Raw genomic sequence first — 10015 nt, 5'->3', positions numbered from 1 at the left:
CCCCCGCCCCAAGCTGTTCCTCATTGGTTGCTGTATTGTCCCCATCTTATTCTTCCACCCCCTTTATATACTGTTATATCCCCGCTGCTCCTGGTCTTTTCTCAGCTGGCTCCCCTGAAGACAAACTTCCAGACTCTGCCCCCGAGAAGAGTCCCTCTTTTCCTTTTTGCTTCGCCTTCCTGCTGCCTCTTGCTGAGGCGCTACCCAGACACCCCCGGCGCATCTGGGAAGTGCCCCCCCCGCTCTCAGCTGCTGTGCCACAGCTCAGCCAGTGTGGTCTCCTCCCCTATCCGGGGGAGTAGAGAATTCAGACAGCAGCGCAGCAATGTGTCACGGACCACTACTTAGACAAAGTTACATTAGAGTTTCAATACTTCTAATACTTTATCCATAAGAATTAAGTCCACATAGTTAAATTTATGATGTCTTACTACAGATACAAATAATAATCAACAATAACCAACAAATGTTGATTACTCAGACGAAAATAAGGAAACCAAATTAGTTGTATGACTTGTAATGTAAGCTGATAGAGGAAAGATTTGCAGTTGAATTCTGGCTCTAAAGAACATCGAGGTATTTTATTTTAAGTGTACCACAGAAGTAAGTGTTACTTCTCCCAAATCAAAGATACAACTGTTGGGAAAAAATCATACACGTTACTTTTCAATTTCCAGTTAGCATTTAATTATTTGATGTACAATGAAACTCTTAAAGATAGAAGAAGGTAGACTTTTTTACCCAGCATTCCCTTTAGACTATGAGGCTGTGTGCATAATCAGAACAGACTAACAGAAGTCAGATGAGAGGAAAATGAAATCTCAGATTATTAATCATACTTATTTACTCTACATTTGAACTATTAAATCACAAATACTGCAATTCTTAAGGCTTCAACTCTTTATAGAGCGAAATATTGGCAGAGATTTCCAGACTCCATGAGAAAATTAAAGCCAGGGAGCTGACTTGAAGTAGTTGATACCTTGATACCCAGAACAAATACTTTATTAGGGATGTCCTGCAGAACACAACGCCTTTCTGTTGCTCACTAGCAGGTAAGTTAGTAACTACCACCACCTGGGTTTGCAGAAATTCCTGGTTTTAACTACCAGATTTTGTATACATAATGTAAGATGAAAACGCTGACTTAAAAGACCTGAATTTCATCTTAAAAAATATTTAGAATTTTTCTGGGTTCCTTGGCTTTACTGTTGAATTGTTTTTCCTATGCTTGTATGAGTCTAACTCTGGAATGCAAGTTCTGCAAACACTCTTAATATTAATGTTTTCATCAATTGAAGCCAAAATGCAAAACTATTAAAGCCCTACAGGCGTATTTGTCTACAATGTTATATATCCAAACAATGATGCAGAAACAGGTTAAAACTATCTACCATAGTACAAACACTGAGCAAATGTAGCTTGAGAAAAATATCAGCCCAATGACTGAGTAAGCTAAAATGAAACTAACTGCTAATTTAAAAACAATAGCAATGGGACTCTAAATAACATGACTCTAAAACTGTTTCCAGGAATACTCCATTCCTTTTCCCAAGTGAAATTTTCTAAAAATTTTTCAGGCTATTTTCTCATATCTTACATTTTTTAAGAAATATTTGTCCTTTCACGTAATGTTGGAGAACTGAACATGAATATTAATATTTTTTATGTGCATAGAGTTTGTTCTCACATGTCTCTGTTAATATTCTTTGCTTCAAAAAGAAAAAAGAGGAAGTTTGTCTGTTTCATTATTTAATGGACTGACCCGAGAAAGTCCATAAAAAATGGGATTAAAACTGTAGGTTATAAGAAATCTTCATCAAACTGCACTTCTTTTTGGTTAAAAAAACCCACAAACTGCTAAAATATGATTCTTTCTGAAAAGAATTGTATTTTTATTTTTTCAGCATGTTTAAATGAAGTACACTTTTCAGAATTATTTTGGAATCTTTCGTTTATTATGGAATCTTTTCCACACCTCTGGGACTGGAGAATGGAACACATGAGACAAAAAGGTCTTGTGAGCTACAACTAGCTGCAGAACTGAGTGATTATCTGAAAGAAATCCATCCCTGAAAGACATTGATTTAATTTCAACAAAAACATACTGACTAAAGTACTTTTTGGAACAAACAGGCTCGAAGACATAGGGAAAAAAAAATATTTTTTTTGCAGTTTTTCTTCCCACAAAAACATCCCCAATAGAAACAGACCTATATTTTTTCACTTATCTCGCTGTCCTAGTTTCAACCAGAACACAGCTAATTTTCTTTGCAGTACTTGTAATGTGGCAGAGCCTAGACCCACATGGACATGTCTGCTTTTATTCTATATCAGTTCATGTCATTGCTGGAGGGTGGAAGCAAGAGACTGTCTCTTCTCAGAGGAAGGCCATGGCATTCAGTGGGACAAAAGCACGGCGGGGTAGGGAATCCATTGGCCACTGTCAATTGCGGTCCATGTTGAGTATTTTTGCATGTGAATCTTCTTTTTGCATGCTTCTGCTATTAATACTATTGTTACTTTTTGTTTTCTTATCTTCATTGTTATTTCCAGTAAATTGTTCGTATCTCAATCCGTGGTCTCTGCCTTTTGCCTCCCACAGGAGCAGGGGAGAGAAGCAGCATGTGGTTTCCTTTATAGTGGAATATTACATTGGAGAATACCATTCCTAAAGGACTTTGATAGTTCCGAGAAAGACTTGGATAAGCAGTTAATTGTGTATAGCTGGAATCAGAAGGATGTGTTAGGAATTTTCTTTATTCCTTGTATTTCTGAAAAGTGAATGATTTCTTCATGATACTCTGTAGGGAACACTGCAGAGCCTGATGAGAATATTGTATATCTGCAACCTTCCTACACTAAAGAATCATCTTTTTTCTAAGAATATTTGAAAACAAGGGCTTTCAATGTTACAACTTGTTTTGTGGCACATTTCACAAAGCACCTCTTTTATCCTTTGCTCTGTTGTCTTTCATATCTTCGGTATCCATACAAATAATTTTTAATTGACTCTGATCCAGTTTTCCTTTGTATGTACTTTGTTAAGTCATGCTTTCGTAATTTTTTTATTAAAACCTGCTTTTGCTAATATTTTTGAAAGTGATTCCTTAAGTGGCCTAACCATTCATTCACAACACTGTGCAGCCTCAAAGTTGTTCCACAGTTATACAATTATTCCAGCCACATTAAGGAAAAAAAAAAAAGACACAAAAATATCATGAACTGTAATGGTAATGATGTAAAACTACTCTATATATTTCTATTTTAAAAAATACAATTACATTGCAGTCAATTTTCATAGTATTTTGAATGTTCCGCAAAAGAAAAAGCCTGTGTCTCAGTGTTGATAATGAGAAGCTGAGTTTTTCCTGAGTTACTTCAACTTCTGTCAAAACTATGCCAATTTTTTTTTTTCCCAGCACATCAAGGACATCGACTGTTGGTATGAGTACAGAGGATGACCACCAAGTTAAATCAGAGTCCTATGAGGAAACTCTAAGTTAATCAACAAGATTGTTCAGGCTGTACAAAAGAAGGCTTTGAGATAACCTAATTTTGGCCTTCCGGTATCTTAAAGGAGCCTACAAGAAAAACTGAAAGAGACCTTACTGGAACGTGTAGTGATAGGACAAAAGATAATGGCTTTAAACTGAAAGAAAGTAGAAAAAAAAATGTTTAGGGTGATTGCTGGTGAGGTATGAGAATAGGAAGCTCTGAGAAGCTGGGAATGCCCTATCCCTGGAACTGTTCAAGGCCAGGCTAGATGGAGCTCTGAGCATCTTGGTTTCAGTGAAAGATGTCTGTTGTATTGTGTTTGGTTATGTTATATGCCAGTCTATACTCACAGCAGGTGGTTGTAACTACATGATCTTTAAGGTCCCTGCCAACCCAAAACCATTCTATGACTCTGCGAAATAAGGTCTGTAAAACAGGTCTTTCATTTCAGTAGTATTCCTGAAACTAAAATGGTTTGGTCAATTCACCCTCTTCACTAAAATTCTGAGGTGTTGTTCTCCTGTGGTCACAGAGTGTTAGAAGGCTGGCGAGGAAGCTCCCTGGGTGACCGAAGGGACACACAAGAGAGGCTGCCCCTGAGCCTCTGCCGAGGCTTGTCAGGTGGCAGCTGCAGCAGCAGCGTGGGTGACACTGCAGCAGGACATCACTAGGATCCCAAGATAAAGAGCCAAAGGAGAGGACACTCGTATGCAGTCCAATGATGTCTTATTCACAGGACGGATGAGTGACAAGGGAGAAGTAGTCTGTCTGGGGTTCGTAAAGGGGGTTCATCTAGGGGGTGGCAGCATAACATAGCCAATGGGGAAACACGTAGGGAGGAGCAAGGAACTTAACAGGACCAATGAGGCTAACATAGGGGAGGGGAGAAGCCTCTGGGACAAACCAGCTGTTAGGATCAGGGTAACTGACACTGAACTTTCAAGAACAAAAGGGGTGGATCTGAGTTGATGGGGAGGGGAAGGGGACAGCACAACTTGGATTGACAAGTCCATACAAGGGAGGAAAGGGAGGAGCAGGAGGACAGCCACATTGAGTGGCAACCAAGTGGCGGGAAAACTCAGGGGTAAACAACTTGGGAGAAACCATCGTGAAGGGATAAAACGGGGGTACAAGGATCAAACCATTATTCTTAACTAACATTGAATCACTATTACAATTGAAATAACTATAAAAACTCAGAAAAACACACTGCTACATTGAGGAGTTTAAAAGGAAGGTTTAATGGAAAGTGAAGGATAAATAATGTAGTTTATGTGTGTTTTCAAAGTAATTTATTAGTGGCATGAGGTATTAGAATATAGATAGAATAAGATGCCAGCCTTCTAAAAGACTATTATTTATCTAGTCATTAGTTGACAGCTACTTTCACAGGTTGTTAAGATTTATTATCTAATGAAATAATTATATAATTTTTTAAATAACACATTTCAAGACACAAAAAGTATAATAGGTCTTGTATCACAAAAGATGTAGTGTGTTAGCCTGGAGAAGAGGAAATTGAGAGAAATTCAAATCAATGCTTAAAAATAACTTAAGGGTGTATGTCAATAAGATCATGCCAGACTCTTTTCAGAGGTGCCCAGCAAGAGGATATAGGGCAACAGACACAAGCTGAAACAGGGGAACTTTGATCTCTATATCAGGAAAAACTTCCTTGTTTTGAATATGGGAGGGCACATTGGAACAGGCTGCCCAGAAAGATTGTGGAGGCTCCTCTCTGAATATATCCAAACTCCATCTGGATGTGCTCCTGTGCAACCTGCTTTAGGTAAACTGGCTTAAAGAGGAAGGTTAAAGTAGGTGATCTCCAAAGGTCCCTTCATACCCCAACAGTTCTGTGATTCTGTGTTTATCACTGTGGCTAAAGGATTATCTTATTTATGCAGAAATATATTTCAGGCATAAATGCAGAGAATTAAAATACATTTTCACTAAGCAGTCATGATTCTCTTGCATTTTATGAATTATATGTGAAAAACTGACATCTGAAACAGATATATATACATGTATTGTTTCTATGTATATGTACTGTTACCATGTATAGGTACATGTTATAAATTTAATGCACTGCATTATTTCTCTAGACTGTTTATTCCTATTACAAATAGGAATATAATTGCTTCCCCTTAAAACCAGTTGAGTACAAATTAATAGTTTAATTTAAAAGCTGAAGATGTTATGAATAGCAGATGAAATTCACAGATTTGTCTCTGTCTAAGGTTTGCATTAACAAGAACTTTATCACTGAAAATGCTAGTGTATTGAAGTATGATAGTAACACTTGGATTCTAAATTTTTTCTTGTAATTTGGATAGATTTCTTGTAATTTTCTTGTTATATCCCTTTTTTTGCTTAAGTGATATTTCAGAAGTCTTCACAGAATAAAAGAATAGTTAAGGTTGGACAGGACCACCAGGGCAGTCAACTTGTCCAATCTCCCCATACATCATCAGGGTCATCCCAGAACATATTGCATACAGGTGGTTCTTGCATATATCCAGAGAAGGAGACCTCACAAACTCTCTGTGCATTCTCTTCTAGTTCTTAGTCATTAACACAACAGAGAAGTTCTTCTCCACATTTGGGTGGAACTTCCTGTGCATCAGTTTGTGCCTGTTGCCTCTTTTCTCATTGCTTGCCAGTACCAAGCAGAGTCTGGCTCCATTCTCTTTACACCCTCTCTTCAGATACTGATAGAAATTGATGACACCCCCACACTGTTGTTTCTTTTGAGGCTGAACAGGCCCAGCTCCCTCAGCCATTCCTCATAAGAGAGATGTTCCAGCCCCTTAATCATCTGTGTTGCTTTATCCTGGACTCTCTCCAGGAGCTCCAGCTTGTGCTGAAGTGCCCAGAACTACACACAGCACTCCAGCTGTGGCCTTACCTGGGCTGAGTAGAAGGGCAAGATCACTTCCCCTGACCTTCTGAAAGAGGTCTTACAAATACACTCCAGGATACTGTTGGCATATTTGACATGCTTGGCCCCTGCAGATTTACATGTGAGTAGCAATTATATGTTTTGGAAAAAAGCATGTCCTTACCATACTGATGGGTTTGATAATAATAGTGTTCATATTCCTCAAGGCTTACTTCTCTTAGTCTCTTCTATAGATTTTCCAAGTGGTGCTCTTTTGGTGGCTGAAAAATGATTGGAGTAGGTTATGTTCCAAATGAATCAGGATGACTTTTTAGCTACTTCACTTCATACTTACATTCACAACAATCTATCCAAACACTGCAAACCATTTTTCTTCTGCAGACTAAACACTTGACTATTTCAGAAAATTCAGCGTTTTTGCTCTGTTTTGCTCCTTGTTTGCCTGCTGAAATTGTTAAAATTCTCTGATGTGTCAGGTGTTTCAATCAGCACTAGGTGAGAAGCTGATAATGCTTGCCACCAGGCAAAGTATAATTGCCAAAAACACAAGCTCCAAGTAATGAAAACAAGTAAAGGTCAGAGTTACAGGTGGTGGATTCAAATGAGATATAAGGTGACTCAAAACATGATAAATAGTTTCTTCATTTTTCTTTTTCTTCCCTTTTTTTTGTTTAAAAAAAGTCCAATGTGAGACACCTTTCCTTAAGAGTAGCAAAAGCAAAATTTAATTGCTTTCTCCAAGACTACTGGGAAGCAGAAAACATTGAAAAATGTCCCAATCTTCTTGCGGTTTTGTTTGCTTGGGTTCGTTTGTTTGTTTGTTTTAATCTTTTGATTATGCAATAATTGTTGGCATTTCTGAAAATATTTAATATCTTCACCTAAGAGCCCCTTTAGGATATAACCTTTAAATGGTGAAAAAATGTGCAGACAAGTAAAGGCATAGCAGCTGTACCAGTGTGCCAGTAAGTGACTTGTGTTTGTTGCTGTCTTTGTTATTAGTGTGCAGTTGAAGATGTCTTTCTAGGACAAATGGTATTCTGCTTGATTGCAAATAATACAAGCTTTCAGTCTTGCTACTGTAACTGACATAAATTGTGCTAGAAACTGTCAGTCATGTGGATTCATGTCAGCCATATCTTCAAAAAATTGGCATTTCATTCCATAAAAGAAAATGATATTTCCTACAGAATGACTTGAGCTATTGAAAAAAACCCCAGTCTGGCTTTTTAAAATAGGATGTTATTATCCTTGTGCTCTTCCTTTTTTGTTTTTAATGAAAATCAAACTAATTATAGGATTTTCATAATTTGTAGAATTTACCCATAGATGATCAGGCTTAGACAAATAAAAAATCAAACTCCATATGTCTCCAAGTGTTTCCAGTGAATTTCCCTGTCCTCAGAGGAGTGTGTAGATTTCTAACCAAAAGTTAGTTTGTGTTGCCCAAACATCAGCTAGAGTATAATATAGCTACTGATCATTAGAGTACAAATCTCCAGAGTAGGAAATGGCTGTCTCTAATCTGTGTTGTTAAATTTATGTTTAAGTAGGGAGAAGACTGAGGTGATTGTGACGCTTAACACGAATATGCATATTACTTCTACTGACAGTCTGAATTCAGAGCACTGTCTCTGCTCGCTGTAGGTGGCATTGGGGCACTACAGTTTCCTTGTATAGTATCAGTAATACAGCACAGATGCAAGGACAGCTGTAAGAGAAAAATGCTGCAAAAAAGTCCTGAAAAATGTTGAGACTTATCAATCACTCAAAATTTAATTATGTTCTTGGTGTGTGCTGTAAAATATGGTTATGAGTCAGCTTTTTGTCCTAGTTCCACGTCTGAGGATATTCCAGCATACAGTGTGGCCAGATCTCTGCTCAAGGCTACTCATAGAAAGGATTAATTGATTTAGATAGGAATCTGGATCTTACTGTGGATCTCTGATGGAAGTCCTAGCAACTGAGCTGAGAAGGCTTCTGCTTTTCTGTGTGTCCTTGCAGTCTTGTTCAGGAATCCAGTCCAAGGGATGACATATTTCTTCTTTAAGATCTGGTCTTGAAATAATTATTTTTCTATCAAAAGAAATTTTTAAAAAAATAAAAAAATGCTGACCTGATTTAATAATGAGTACTCAGTTATGTGGACTTGATTTTTAGGTGAAACTGGACAATTTCAAATTTTTTATCAGCTAAGTTTGACATGTAGCAGTCGTAAATAAACAAGCAAAAATGACATGACTCCTATTCACTTGTTTTATCTATTTCTCTTGTAGCCACATTTTCTTCAAATGATAAATTTGTAAATTTGTCATTCTACACTTACCTGTTCTTTTCAAATATGCCATACATATTTAAGTAGAAAAGGATGACTTGTCATCCTTTTTATTGTGGTTGACTGTCTTTATTATAATACTCTTTATAACTGTGATATATCCAGACCCTGACTATTGCATGAATTTTTGGCTTGAAAGAATCTAATAAAACTAGAAAAGGCTAAAAGTAGTATGACAGCAATAATGAGAAAAGTAGTAGAATTTCCATAAAAAGCAGGCTAAATGCAACAGTTCTTTGCAATGGTAGCCCAACTATCTGATAAAAGTTCTTCAAGAATGAGTGACACAGAGAAGGTGAATAGGGAGTTTTCATGACTGATGAAAAATTCCGGTATCTATATGAAGCAGAACAAAAGGAATGTGAGATTTAGAAAGTAACCACAAATTAAATGTTCATTATATAAGTTTAAATTGAAGCAAAAAGAGCATTTTCATATAAACTTGATTATGTTGCCAGAAGAAGCTGAAGGGATTAAAAACCCAGGAATACTTGAGTCTTTCTGTATATTTAGTGATCTAAGAAAACTTACAGAAGCATGTCTTTAGATAGCATTTTTTTCCCAGGAAGTACTTTGGATTGGATTTATCCGGTTCACAAGCTGAAATGAGGAGATTTTACTTGGTTTAGGAAAGAGGTGACAGACTGAATATAATCATACAATTTTTATTCTGCCAGGAAGACATACACTAATGAACAGGGAAAGAATGAAACAGCTGGAGACTGTTTGCCTATTCTCAGACACACTGCTTTTTCAGGCAGCACTGCTGTCCCAAAAGTCACTCATGGATTTTTCCAAGGCCATAGAGTTGGCCGTATAGATGTCTTGCTCAGGCATTGCTGAAAATCTACTCTCTTCTTCCTTCTTCATACCTTCCTTCTTTAAATTTGTTTTTTTTCCATATATGCTTTCTAAAGTAAACCTTGCCGACTGCTCTTTCCCATAGCGCAGCCTTGGGTTTGTTTTTCTTTCAGTGTGGGAATCTAACATGCTTAAATACTTGAGTTTGCTAAATGAAGAAAGCTCTATATATATATTTTAATGAGTTTCAAAAGCATATTTTTGTCTGTCTCTGTATCTCACATAAGTGAAGTACTAATGTTGCACACACACATAAATGATGTAAACGTGATGTAATATAGAAAAGTCAAATAAGTGAGATGCAGATTTTGAAGCGTGAATGCATATGCATACAGAGAATTGACTTCTGACTATAGTTGGAACTAATGAATACTATTTGGGCAAATGTAATTTTTGCATGACAAAAATTCAAAATCAAC

Source organism: Pyrgilauda ruficollis, unplaced genomic scaffold (genome assembly GCF_017590135.1).
Source record: "Pyrgilauda ruficollis isolate IOZ18807 unplaced genomic scaffold, ASM1759013v1 scaffold53, whole genome shotgun sequence".
Taxonomy (NCBI): domain Eukaryota; kingdom Metazoa; phylum Chordata; class Aves; order Passeriformes; family Passeridae; genus Pyrgilauda; species Pyrgilauda ruficollis.
The sequence above is the reverse complement of the archived record's forward strand: the minus strand, read 5'-3'. Positions refer to the sequence as shown.